General features: G+C 35.4%; 1 protein-coding gene across 1 annotated transcript in view; it reads right to left on the reverse strand.

Moving 5' to 3' along the window:
* Positions 1-13,733, reverse strand: part of DLC1 (DLC1 Rho GTPase activating protein) — a 223,423-nt gene that overhangs the window by 115,644 nt on the left and 94,046 nt on the right.

The following is a 13,733-nucleotide window of genomic DNA, read 5'->3' on the forward strand; positions in this document are numbered from 1 at the left end:
TAAATTCGTATTGGTATTAAATCCAAAAAGTTCCAAAATGTGCAGTATAAATTAGAAGGGTGCATAGGAAATGTAACCAAGTCTCATTTAAAATGAATCAGTATAAGCTTTGGCACATTCCTGCATGAATTAGTACTACTTTCAACATGAAGCACTGCAGTCTAAGCTACAGAGTAGTGTGTGTCCTCTCAGGGTTACATGTGAAGGGATTTACTGACTTTGGACTGCAAGTTAGGTACTGCGTTTCTCTCAAGAGATCCAGAGCAGGCAATGAAGGAAAAACATTGTGTTGTACCTTTAAGATCAGTTAACTATAGTCAGATATTAGAGATACGAAGACAGTCCAATCATAAAGGTATGTCTATTTTCTAACATCACTGAAGAGCAGAAATATGACTCTTTGATTTCCTGACGTTAATCTATTTGGATGCTCTTCAGGAATGACCCTTAATTTAAATTTTGTCAGCTTGTAAATTTTGGTTTGGTGATAAGTACTCCTCTGAAATGATTTCATCCTTCAGTTACAGATACATAGGCTCAATTGACACATGTTCTCTACATTAACCTAGGGATATTTTTTCATGTCTGGGAATATGAATTAGCTTTTTATTGCTCAAGGAACTTAACTTAGTCTTTTAGTTGATGAAATGTGAAGGCTGTTTGTTAGCATGTCATGAATTAAAATGCAGTGCATCCAAATTCCTAGTATGATTTAGAACTGTTGTTTGTTCCAATAAGTAAAAAGATTCAGTAGTAAACAGCAATATTTAACAAATCATGTCGTTTAGTAAAATGACAAGAATATATGTCTTACTACAGGCTGTAAAGAAAGAGGCCATCCTAATACTATTGTAAAGTATACTCCAAAACCTGTGCTATTTACAGCATAAGTCAGAGAACACAGCACACTTTTCTTGCTTTTTAAGGACTGTTTTATGAATGGGTGAGTGTCTAATTGCTGCAGGCTCAGGAAAGTATTATGCCTTTAAGTTCACTTGACAGTCACTTGACTGTATCAATGAAATCTGCTGCTTCTTATCAGTCACATCTGCTGTTCAAAGGTCCATTAGGAATAAAAGCAAACCCTGACTCCTGCTGTGTGAAAACATTGCTCAGTGTTGGTGATGTTGGGAAGTTAAAAGGGGGCTGGTTTTCTACCAAATTAATGTGGAGCTCTGCCCCCAAGCTTCTTTATTCTTTGTCACACTCATGTAAGGCTTTCTCAAGTTTCATCAGCTTGTAGTTAGGTTGCTGATAGAGTGAGCACTCATGCAGATAATAATTTGGTATGCAGGCTATAATTATGGCTACAGTGACTTCCACTTACTGCTACTAAAAAATCATCATAGTTTGGTACTGATACATGAACAGCAAGTGCTAAGCATGGCTCAGCATAACTCTGTCCATTTCTCAGGCTTATCCCAGAGGAGGCAGAGTGCTGGAGCAGCAATCTGCGGTACAAAAATCTGCTTTATAGGGAGCATAAACTGAGACAGATGCTAATGCCTGCCAGGGCACTGTCACCCACACCTCTTCTCTCAGTTATGCCAGGGATTACCTTGCCCTGCCATTTAAGGAAAGTTGCACCCCAGAGCAGCAGTACAGACAATTTTCTGTCTCACTGTTTTTAACTTTTTTTCGCTCCTGAACTAATTACTGTTGCATGATAGCTAAGCAATTAAAAGGCAAAAGTTCAGTCACCAGATCCATTTGTCTGTAAGCAAAAGTATTAATTTCCAAATCTCCTTTGCAGTAAAAGTTCAAAACCTTGAAGATGATTTGTCAGGAGTGAAAGCACAGAGAAGAGGTAGGTGAAAGCAGTGGTTCAAATCCTTATGCTAAAATCTCTCTGAGGTATATTTTCCATTCATTACAAGAGGTAATGCCCTTCCCAAGCCTTATCTGGGAAGCAATAGTCTAAAGATCTTTCCACTGAGAGGATGAGTTGCTCATAAATTCCTATTTGAATCACCTAAGCAAGGACTAAACATGGAGAAGTCTGTGGTAGACAAAGGATGTCAGAATGAATTAATCTGTCCGATCCTTTTGATCAAGACCACTCAATGACATTAAGGGTGATTTTTCTACCACTGCTGGCTTCAAACAGTTCCTAGTCCTTGATATCTTTCAAGTGTTCACTTTTTCTAGAAAAGTGCCAGATGCCATGGGTCAAAACTACAGCAGGAAGCATAATAACTAAAGAACCAGGAGTACCTGACTCCTTGTCCTGTTTAATTTACTTGTTCAGTTGCTGCTGTGTGACTGTGTTCTTGAAACAGGCGCCCTTTTATTCTCAGTGGCTGCTGGATGTGTGCACTCCAAATTTCCTTGTTATTTAGCCTGTACCTTTTTCTGACAATACAAATGAAATAAACCTATGTCACTCAGAGATCCTTTAAGAGAGAAAAACCCAGGTTTACAAGTACTTTACTTTGTTTGTAGTAGTTTGGTTTTTTCATCACTATATTTCTGAATCTATTGCCTGTATTTCTAAATGGAGAGAGAAAGACCAAGTGTAAGCAATTGTGTAGCACTGTAGGAAACAACCAGAAGGAAATATAGGAGCCAATTCTCTTCTGGTCATCTGCACTGTGTGGGTTCTGCCAGCAATTCAGATTGTAAGCAGTACTGCTTGTGCATGGTACATGGCAGAGGGGGAATTTTGGTGCTGGACTGTGTCTCACCTAGTAGTATTTTACTCACTTCCATTTACTAAACACAGCTGGAAGTCTACTATAACAACACGTTTACTTCTCTGACAATTAGAATTCTTGATCTTGCTTCAATCTGTTAAAGTAGTGGTCCTTACTGCAACATGCTACAAAAATATTTTGTCTTTTTTCCTTTTTCTTTTTTTCTTTCTTTTTTTTTTTTTTTTTAATTTTTTTAAGTTGCTTTATTTTTAAGGGTTTATTTTGCTTTTTATAAGGAAAACAGGTAAGGAAGACTAAATAAGATCTCTCAGGAAATTAAATGATCACTACATCTTTAGCTGAACTGGAATGCACTTCAGAAAATAAGGGAGAGGTTTAAGTTAGAGTCCTGGGAACTGGTGAACAAAGCACCAAAAAGCATGAAACGCCAACACAGATGCAGCAAAGATCTTCCAGATACTGAATTGTTCCTATCTACCAGTAGAGTTAGCTTAACTTACTTAAGCTATAATGATTATACTGAGGAAAAAAAAAAAAGTAGTATGGCTCATATCTTATCTCTTTTTTTAAATATAAATAAATGCAATTTACTTTGCTAAAGATTTTTATCTAGATTTGCTTTATGAAAAGATGTCTGTTTCTTATTCCTCTTAGTTTGCCTAATGTGGCATACACTGTCTCTCCGGAAATGCCTTTGAAATTTACTGCAAAAGTTAATATATGTGGCAAAATCTTGGATTGGAACCTTTCTTGGTTAATTTCCCAATGTCCATTTCCTCATTAAAAGCAAAATTATGCCAAGTTTTGATGACAACTGTAACATTACCTATCTATCTATCTATCTATCTATCTATCTATCTATCTATCTATCTATCTATCTATCTATCTTTTTACAGCTTCTATAATATTCTTTTGTTATGTTTGTGGTTTTATATTCGTATGAGATATGCTCACACCTTTTTTCTTTATTAAGCTGAAGAATTTCATTGACTTATTGTATTCTGACCATTGACTGGTTTCTGCAAATTTCAAGATCCTTCTAATTATTGCTAGAAATTTGCCTAACATGTAGAAGACTTTTGCTGTTGCTGTATAAGTTATATAGTATTCTTAATTTGACGATGGATAATTGGTACTGTTTCCTGGAGGAAAACCATTCCTCTGACAACACAAAAAACCACTCATGTAATAAAAATATATTCAGTGTACATATTAGAATTGAATATCCAATATATTTTTACTACAGAATATCATTTTTGACACATCAAAGTTGAACTCAATATTTGGAAAATGACATATTGCATTACCGATTTGACATTCTGGGCAAGTTTTGATTTGGTATTTGGGGGTTATGATTTGGGTAAGTCCTACAAAAATCAGTGGTAAGTCCTACAAAAATCAGTGTTATTAATTTTATTGAGGAAAGGTGTTATACTAATCAATTTTTCTGTCACTAGTTTTTCCTAAAATTGGATCCTAGGCTGTATCCATGTTTTGAAACACAGGGTCAGACTTCAGTTCTAAGGACAATCTGTATGAAAAGCACTTGTAAGAGATCTTCTTCTAAAAGGGTGAAAGAAATTTTAGGAAAACTATATACTCTCTTTCAACTTTCCAATCATTTTCCAGCCACAAGTGCACCAACAATGATAATACCTCATAAAATTGATTAACTCGATACATATTTTAAATTTTGTACCAGAGCAAGTATATCGGTTACAAATATGCAATAAAACTCTGCTGAAGGTATGCTTGTGCTGACACAAAAAATCTTATTCTGCTCCAAGAATTAGTATGAGTCATACCACCAAAACAAGGCCTTGAAATTCCCTGAGAATTCTGGAGTTTCATCAGTCTTTTGAGAGCCTCCCACAGTAACTATAAGAACAAAATCTTTCTAGTGTAGACATGGGTTTTGTTCTGCAAAGAATATTCTATGTAAATCAATTGATAATTTCTTGACAAAAGTCTCAGTCTTTCTTTTTCTTCCTTACAGTATGAAGACATATTCTGATTTCAGTATGACATTGTAAATCAGACACCCACCCGTAGGAAGCTGTAGTTTATTTATTTTCTTCTTGCCTTTTAATAGATATTTCAACTACTTTTCTCTAATTTCAAGTCTATATTTTAATATGTATTAAAATTCCTGGTTATTTTCCTCTTTGTCTTTCAATTCTGCTTATAGACAGCTACTGAGATATGATGTACCTGGCTAGCACTCTGAAATTGGTAACCAAATATTTCCTCTTTTTCAGTTTAAAATACAGCAGGTGCAATTGAATTCACAGTAGATTGGGATTTAAATTAATAACCTACCAAATGAACTAAAGAGAATATTCACACAGAGAAACTTTCAGAAAATCATTTTAAACTGGGGTTTAGCAAAATCCTGTTTTCAAGCTTAGTTCAAACTCATGAGACTAGAAGAGTTACCTGCAGGAATAACTCCTTGCAGATTTATAGCTTATATACCATTTGGCAATTTTGTCTATCAATAAACTTGGTTTTCAGTTATTTCTTTGTTTGCAATACCTACAAATTAAGCAACAATTTCATGCAGTTATCTGATCCTTTCCTAAAATGTCTTGAAGAGGAAATTTGCTAATTGTTAAAATTAACACAAAGGTAGATTGCAAGTGACTGACTTTGCATATAAGAATCATACACTGGTGCATTTTAAAGACCAATGGCATCTACCATATACTAGAGAATCAGCATTTGATTTGATTGCCATTTCCTAATATGTGCAAAAGCAATCTAATTTTACAAGAGTGTGTGCAGAGAATATTTGAGACAATAGCTAAACTTGATTAGATACCACAAGTTATTTAAAAATCTCCAAAATAATAAAAAATACCTTTTGTCAGTATAGCTGGTATCTTTGAGCTTACAGACAATAAAATGTCTAGTTGCTCTTGCTGAACACACTACAGTCAGAAACTGCAATTCTCTCAAACATCACTTGCTGTAGCAGAAGACATTCAGAGCACAGGTCAACAACTCTAACAAGGTAAAAAAAAATCCAGTCAGAGCAGTTTCTGACTTTGCAGTTACAATACAGCCCTGTCATTGTGCTGCCCAGGATGGTTCCACATCAGGAAGATACTTTTTCTCCAGGTGTGCCTAGTCCAAAGTGGGCTTTTAGGTGTCTCTCACCTGAGTTTTCACCATGTCCTTAGAGGAATGTAAATTATTGTATCTTCTCATCAGTCATCAAAGACCTTTCTCTTTTCCCTAAGGATCTGTGAAAAGTAACTTTTAATTCTAGTAAGACAGGAGTTTTAAGTTAGTGTGCATGTAAGTAACTCAAATGTGTAAGCAACAAAAAGCCCATTACTGCCTTTGTGGAATAAAGCTCATGCCCCCGGTGATCTGGAGCTGAAACCATTTCTTACCCTTATGTTTTAACAGATACAAAAAGAGAAAAGTTATCTTGCCACATGATTTTAAGTGCTCTAAGGTTTTCATGTTAAGCATGGTTTAAAATGGTTTGGTTTTGGTTTTTTTTGGTTCATCTTCAACAACTCTGAAACAATGTAGCAGTTCAAATCCGATTTTCAAATATGAACACAGGAGCACAGAATCTTACAGATGTTTTGAATGTTGACTAGGAACCCAAAGAAGTAAAGAAGAGTGTATTAATTTTTTCGGAAATGACTAGTTTTCATCATAATTTTGTGCCATATGCAGATTTTACTGCCCAAAAGTCACTTTGACTGGGAATCGGTGCATAATTAGCAGGTATCACCACAGAGAGCTTTTTTTTCATCTTCAGGTACCTAAATAATGATGAAAATGTGGCCAAAAGTCAGTTTTAAAATTTGGCTCTAAGTACATCAGCTTTTCAGAAGCTGACTATTTCGGGACACTGAAAAAGAAAGAGCCTGATTTCCAGAGCAACAGTCACATTACTACTTTGGAAATCATGGCCTAATGACTACATGTCAGTATTAATTAGGACAAAGTGAACCAGTTTATATTTGATTTGAATCAACGCAAGTCTTTACCATGAACTCAGTTTGAACAAAATTAGCCTAGAAATAAAAGGAAGAACAACTTGATCATGTTTGCTTTGATATAAAAGCCACTTTTGGTCAGGGACTACCTCTTTTAGAATGTTTCCGATGTCCAGTTTAACAAGAGACCACAATTTTGGGCTGGATAATATAAATACTACTGAATCACCATGTAACAGATAATTAACTCTATATTGAAAACCAACTAGATTAAGATTAATTATATGATACTAGCCAGAATATACTAAGGACAGGTTTACAGTGTGTGTTTGGTGGTGGTGATCTAAAATCTGAGCACATTATAATTACTTATAATGTAATACAAAATTGAATTGGCTGAAAGTAAGAAATTCCTAAGTCTCCTGCTGTATTTTCTGCTTTGACAACAAAAAGTATGATTCTCACAATATTGTTTTTGCAAGTTGGTATTTGATAATCTAGAAGGGTGGATAAACACATGATAAAAAAACTGGCTGGAGAGCAGCTCTATGGAAAAGGCCCTGAGGTCCTGGCAAACAGTAGACTGTGCATGAGCCAGCAGCATGCCTTGGCAGTAAAGAGAGCTGGCAGCAGCCTGTGATGTATCAATAAAAGATGGAGATGGAGGGAAGGGATTATCCCTCTCTAGGCAGTGTTTTTGAGATCACAACTGCAATAGTGAGTCCAGTTTCAGGATCCTCACAATACAAGAAAAACATTGATAAAAGGGAACAAGTGCAGGGGAGGGCCACCCAGCTGCTCAGGGTCTGGATCACTTGATCTGTGAACTGAGGCTGCAGGACTTGTTCAGGCTGCAGAGACGGCTTTTGGGATCCTTACCAGCAGCTCCCCAGGACTTCACAGTAGGGCAGCAAGAAAATGGAGCTGAGCTCTTCACATTGTGCATGTGAGGATGACAAGAGACAATGGGCATAAATTGAAATCAGAAAGGAGCAGGCTGGATGGAAGGGAAACTGTTTCCTCCATGGAAGCAGAGCAGCAGTGGAGCAGGTAGCCTATAGAGGTTGCACACGCTCCATTCTTGGAAGTTTCCACTGGATCGAACAAAGTCCTGAGCAACCTTGTCTGAACTCAGGGTTGGTCTGCTTGAACAGAAGGTTGCAGAAAGGACCTCCAAAGGTCTCCTTGAAGAAAGTTATTCTTTGTTTAACTGTTTTTTACTACTAGGTGAAGTCTGTTATGAGACACATTCTTACAACTTATCAATCTGTGATGAAACATATTATTATCAAATATCTTTAAAATAATTCATTGTTAATGCTGGGTTTTTTTCATACTCACATAATTTCTGTGATTTAAAAAAAAAAAAAAAGCAAACTCACCTTAACTAGGAAAACACATATTGCCTTAAAAACACTTTGGATTGGACAGAGAAAGACAGCTGAAAGATTTAGTATGATGACTGGCAGTAGTAATTCCTCAGCTTTATATAAAGCTTTAGTCCTATCAGGAAATATCTTGATTTAAATAAGGTAATTTTATTACTTATGAAAAGACATTAAACCAGCAGAGAAAGCAAAATTTGACTGCTCAACGCAGGAATATAAGGCACTAAGGCACATCTTGTTTCCTCTAAGATAAAAAATGACATTTGAATATTTGTCAAGGAAATATTTAAAGTTTTTTCCACAATTAACACAATCATCATGCTAAAAAAGCGTTAAGGTGTATGATGTGGACCAATGCAACATGAAAAGAATGGCCTGTCCTTGTAATTGGCCTAAAATAATTCAGTCAAGCTTCTTTACCTAAGCCTTTTAAATATCAGAATAAATGAGATTATATTAAAGAAATGAACACAATTAAAAGCCTTTGAAGATAACAACAGCATATTTTGATTTAAGAAGCTCTTCCAAAGAAGTATAAAAGCAAATCCATACTGATGGCCCGTACTAATGCAGGTGGAGTAAGAAAGCAGAAGCTAAGAAATTTTATGCACAATAGGTTCTGTTAGCTCCCAAGTACATGTTACTTCAGATGTACTTTATTATTATAGAGATTTTTAATGGAATTTGTTTTAGCCTTCCACAAAAAATCTGTTTTACTGTCCAGACACGGCATCTGAATGTTTCTGTCCTTCTCTAAGGGTATACAGCCTTCTGGACTACTGACTCTCCTCAGAGCACGTTCACACTACCTGACTCTACTCTTCACTTAAGACTCAAGGAAACAATATACAATAGACAACAAGAGGCATTTTAGGGGTCATCCTGCTTCCAGTGCATTTAGCATGGTTTTAAGTGGACTTTCATGGGAAAGCTGCAGTCTCAGGACCTAATGTTTCTCCAAAATTTAAAGAAAATGGCCACATCACCTTAAGATTAGTGAGATTTTGGCTTCACGCAGTGGTATGTGCATTTTAAAGTTTTTATGTTTGTATCCACATGCATACAGTGGGGTGACTTTGAAAAGAGAAGTAATTTATTCAGAAGAACAACTACGCTAGTGTGTGGTTAATAAGCCACTAAAAATCAAATACCAAAAGTCCTGACATCAGATATTTTACTGCATTTAGAAAAAAACAGAGAAAACCAAACAACTACACACCATTGGGAATCTTATTGTGAAAGGTCAACCTTCTGTATCTATTGGCATAATGATTTTTTCTAGTAATGAAACAAATAGCAGTGGAATTAAAATATTAGCATTGGTTAATGGATGGCAGCCATCCATGCATACTCTGGCAGAGCTTCTGCAACTGTTTTTCAGTACGACAGATTGAAGTGTGACTGCTCACCTGACATTTTTATTTAGAAAGCAAACGCTTGCCTAAAACAAATTTTATGACTGTTGCAACATCGACAGTAAAAGAAAGATTACCTAACTAGAAACTAGTACTTCACACTAAGGTCTCACAAAAGCACTAGTAAGACTGTTCTACCAAAACCAGATATAACACTTGTAAAATGGAAAAATTAATAATTCATTTTGCCCAATTTATTCTAGCATACTGGCTAGAGTTACTGTAACACAGCCAGAAAACTGGTAACTGTGCCAATTAACTTGTTTTTCTCCCCAGTTTATGTGGAAATTGATATCCAGTCAAATTTAATTTTTTACTGTTTGCCCTAGGATCAAAATAAGTTATATATGGATGAACCCTTAATGATTTTGTGAAAACACAGCATCCAGTGAATACTGCTCATAGAAAGAATTAATTTATCTGGATCTAGAACGTTTGTAAAATCTTGTAGAGATTTTCTTTTTTTTTTTTATTAGAGATGCAGTTAAATTAAATGAAATAGAAGACCTCTATCTAGTGCCAAGCACTTTTTCTTTTATGTGCCTTGTTATATGACAGTGAACCTGTCACTACTGAATTTTTCATGTCCTCCTGCTGTGAATTCTCACAGACAAGCCTGACCCACCTTGTCATCACTCCATCACCTCCTGTTCTGCAGCTCATCTCACCATGGGGCTGAGCACCAAGTGTCCTCTGCTGCCTGACACTGACACTAAAAGTCTGTGAGAGGAAATACCCTGTCATTAAAGTCCCTTTAATCATCTGTGTATTTGTATTCCTTGTGAATCGAAAGGACAACCAGGAAAATTAACACCAAAGGACAGTAGAGCCTCTACTTTATTAATTAATATCTTCAACAGAAATCTAGATTTGATGCAGAATAATAATAATAATAATAATAATAAAAAGGCTTGTTTACTGCTGGAATCATATTGTAGTTCTACTGGGGAGCTTTCAAACACAGTATGCTGGCCAGAGATCCAATGAGGCTGCTGTGCTTAATATTTTGTCCTCCTGTTGGCTTGCTGATCATCAAAACACAGTTGAGGAATAATCTATCAAATCTGTTCTCCTACATAACAAAGCCTGACACTTTTACTTGAAGTAGACCCCTCTAACCTACTGGATAGAGACAACACTGAGATTTACCCAAAGATGTTGTGCACTGTTTCTACAGTATGTTTTAAAGCAGGAGGGAATATTTTGATAGAATCATGAAAACTCAAAAGCATATTCACTTGCTCTTCTCACTTAAAAGACCTTTTTTTATTTTTAGAGCAGCAACTACTCTAAATGTGTGCTCAAGAGGACAGTTGTTTTATGCACAGGAAAAAAATATTTATTATCATGCTGAACATTATGGACCAATGGGGCTAATATTTATTTAATATTTGTTTAGAGCTAGACTAAACCTTCTGCCCTGTTTATGTGATAGCACATAGTTTGTCACCTCAAGAGAAATGAGCTGTGCTAGTCTGTGACCAGATGTGGATATTCACTCAGCCTTTCCTGCTGGCTCTGTTATAGCAATGTTTTTGAGTTACAGAGTTCACTATTCCCTACAAATATTTGAGGATACATTGGGAAATCATGAAGTAGGTACACAAAGAGACTTAAGCAATACTTCTAATATTGACTTACAATCATTTCACCTTCATTTTGGGTACACTGCTCCAGAAACAAAAGTAAGGTCTGCATTAGGAGGCTCACAGTAGGTTCATTGTACTGAGTATAACAGCTGTGTTAGGAGCTATCTCGACTTTACAATTACTGGAGAGTTAACCAATAACATTCATGAAGTCTCATCCTATGATTCACATCAGTAAAACAGATGCTGACATATAACCATGTGAATCAAAGGTTCAGATGCTGGTTATTGTAGGCTATAGATGAAGTCAACACCACTAACCCTGACACAGACACATCCATTACCGACAGGCATGATGAACTCCATCCCTCAAATTTCTTTAGAGTTTGTGGACAGAATATGACAATAAAAATCACAACAGTCAGCAAGGTAAGTAAAGGCTTGCAAATACATAAATTACTTAAAAGAAAAACAATTGAATCTGAAAAAATAGTGTTTTGAATCTGGTTTCTGGCCTGCATTCTTGATTTAGGTGCCAGCAGTACTAATCCTGAGTCACCTCTTGGCTTGAGCCCTCATTTTTCCCAACAGTGCATAATGCTTGATCTTAACTTCTACCTCAAAATGTTATTTTGAAAGATTTATTTTTGTCAACATTGCCAGAAATGTCAACAATATTGAGACTTCTTAAAAATGCATTACTCAGAAATAGCTGATGCCACAGTACATCATTTGCAATGCCCTAATTCACACAAGTGGAAAGCAATAGTGTGCATATTTAGGCATGACTGATGTTCTGCTCAATATACTGATCATTTATAGATTTTTGCCAAAGGGACTCTGCAATTGCTTTTATTGCACTTTCCACTGTTAAAAAAATTAACTGATTATGCAACCCTTGAGTTATTAATTAACAAAAGCAGCAATGTTTTCAGATTATATTTGGCTTTGCTCCAAATCTGAAAATAGTATGTGTGGTGTTTTTTTTGTTGTTGTTGTTGTTTTGATTTTTTTTTTTTTAAATACCTCATCTGAAAGTTTGAATTTGATGTCAAAATTTACTGTGTGTTGGAAAATACAGAAAATCAAGAAAATATTTAATTTCAAGGATTAATAACTGCTATAAACATAATCAGTAATGTGTGAACTTCAAGGCTGTTTAAGCAGCTTGGTCCATTTACAAGTCTAAATGTTTGGTTGCCTATAGGAAAAGCACTTGAAAGTATCAAAGTATCTGGAGTCTACAGAATAGGAAGTCTTGTGAAAAACAAGGTTTTATTTCTGTATATAAAATTTCGAAACCAGAAACATTGGAATAACAGCCATTCTACTTTCTTTTATTTATTATTACAGTTGCAGATGGAACCAAATAGTAGTAATTAGGAAAGAGGGACCTACAAGAAAAATTTCTCAAGATGAGATAAGATGTTGGACTAGAAATTTTGAGTTAATTTTAACCCAATTTTAATACAATGCTAATCTCTTTACTTCCTATGTTAATAGCCTTGCCAGTAATAACATAAACAACTCCTTCTTTTTGTTCTGTAATATTTTGTAATGTATTTTAGCTTATTCATAATAATATAAACTAGAATGAGTTAGATTGCTGGTATTTCCAAATAAATAACAAAATTAGTATTTGTTTTTTTCTCTTGACAGCAGACATGCAGATATGCTATATTCTTTTTTGAAGGCTTTCACACCTTACTTACAGCTTTGTCATTCATGACTCTTGTAATGTAATTTATCTGGTGAAGTGTAAGCAGAATAAATGATCAAATGATGGCAAGATAAATTGCAAAAAAAAAGGGACCTGAATGTCTGAATCAAGATCCAATTGCATTTGACAAAAATAGCACTTACTACCCCTGGAACCGATAGGCCTGATTTTAGTAATCATTTCCCTAATGTATGCTTAATATTGCAAAAACCCTAACATGACCTTGTGAGCTCCTGAGCTGTAGAGTTAAACAAGAGCCAAAAGTGATTAAAAGGCAACAACATTCTCATTCTCAGCTGAGCTTGTTCTCATGTGCTTGGAAATGTCAGCAAACTGACTTCACGTGGCATGAAGTCTGAGCAGAAAGAAAGGAGAGAGAGATTCATATGAATATGTACAGGTTATAAAGAATAGGTCAAAAAACATTGATTTATACCATCATCAACACGTTAGGACATGTTAGGTAGTTTTGACACTGCAGAAGTAAACATAGAGCTCTGAGTTTTATTTCTAATTTTACAAACCATTAACTATGGCAAATATTTGTTGCAGCTCTATTCCTCTAGTTTAAAACTGGGATCATTACAAGTCTATGCCCTGAAGATTTTTTAAAGACTTTCAGATAGTTTTTAATATTGTATGGTATGCAATTACAAAAGATGTACAAAAACTTTCAACGTTGCATTATATACTTGATGAACTTACTTGAAATTAGCTGCAAATAGTAAAGCTAGTCATATTCAATTTGCATGCTGTGACATAATTTAAAAGATGTGGCCAAATATGGACTGCCTCAGAAAAAGAAACTCAAAATAATGCCACCTGTGAAATCTATAAAGAAGAATCTTATTAAGTATGGGTCACAGTTTGAGAATTATTTCTGAACTTCAACACCTAAAACAGCAACATCCTGAGCAGACAGCTCCATAGCTTTTACAGTACTGATTAGAATTGCGGCTTTTCTCTCAAAACATTTTTAACCTATTCCTCTCCCTTTATAAGCAAAAGA

The sequence above is a fragment of the Myiozetetes cayanensis genome, unplaced genomic scaffold, assembly GCF_022539395.1.
Source record: "Myiozetetes cayanensis isolate MyiCay16 unplaced genomic scaffold, myiCay2020 scf7, whole genome shotgun sequence".
In the NCBI taxonomy this organism is placed as follows: Eukaryota; Metazoa; Chordata; class Aves; order Passeriformes; family Tyrannidae; genus Myiozetetes; species Myiozetetes cayanensis.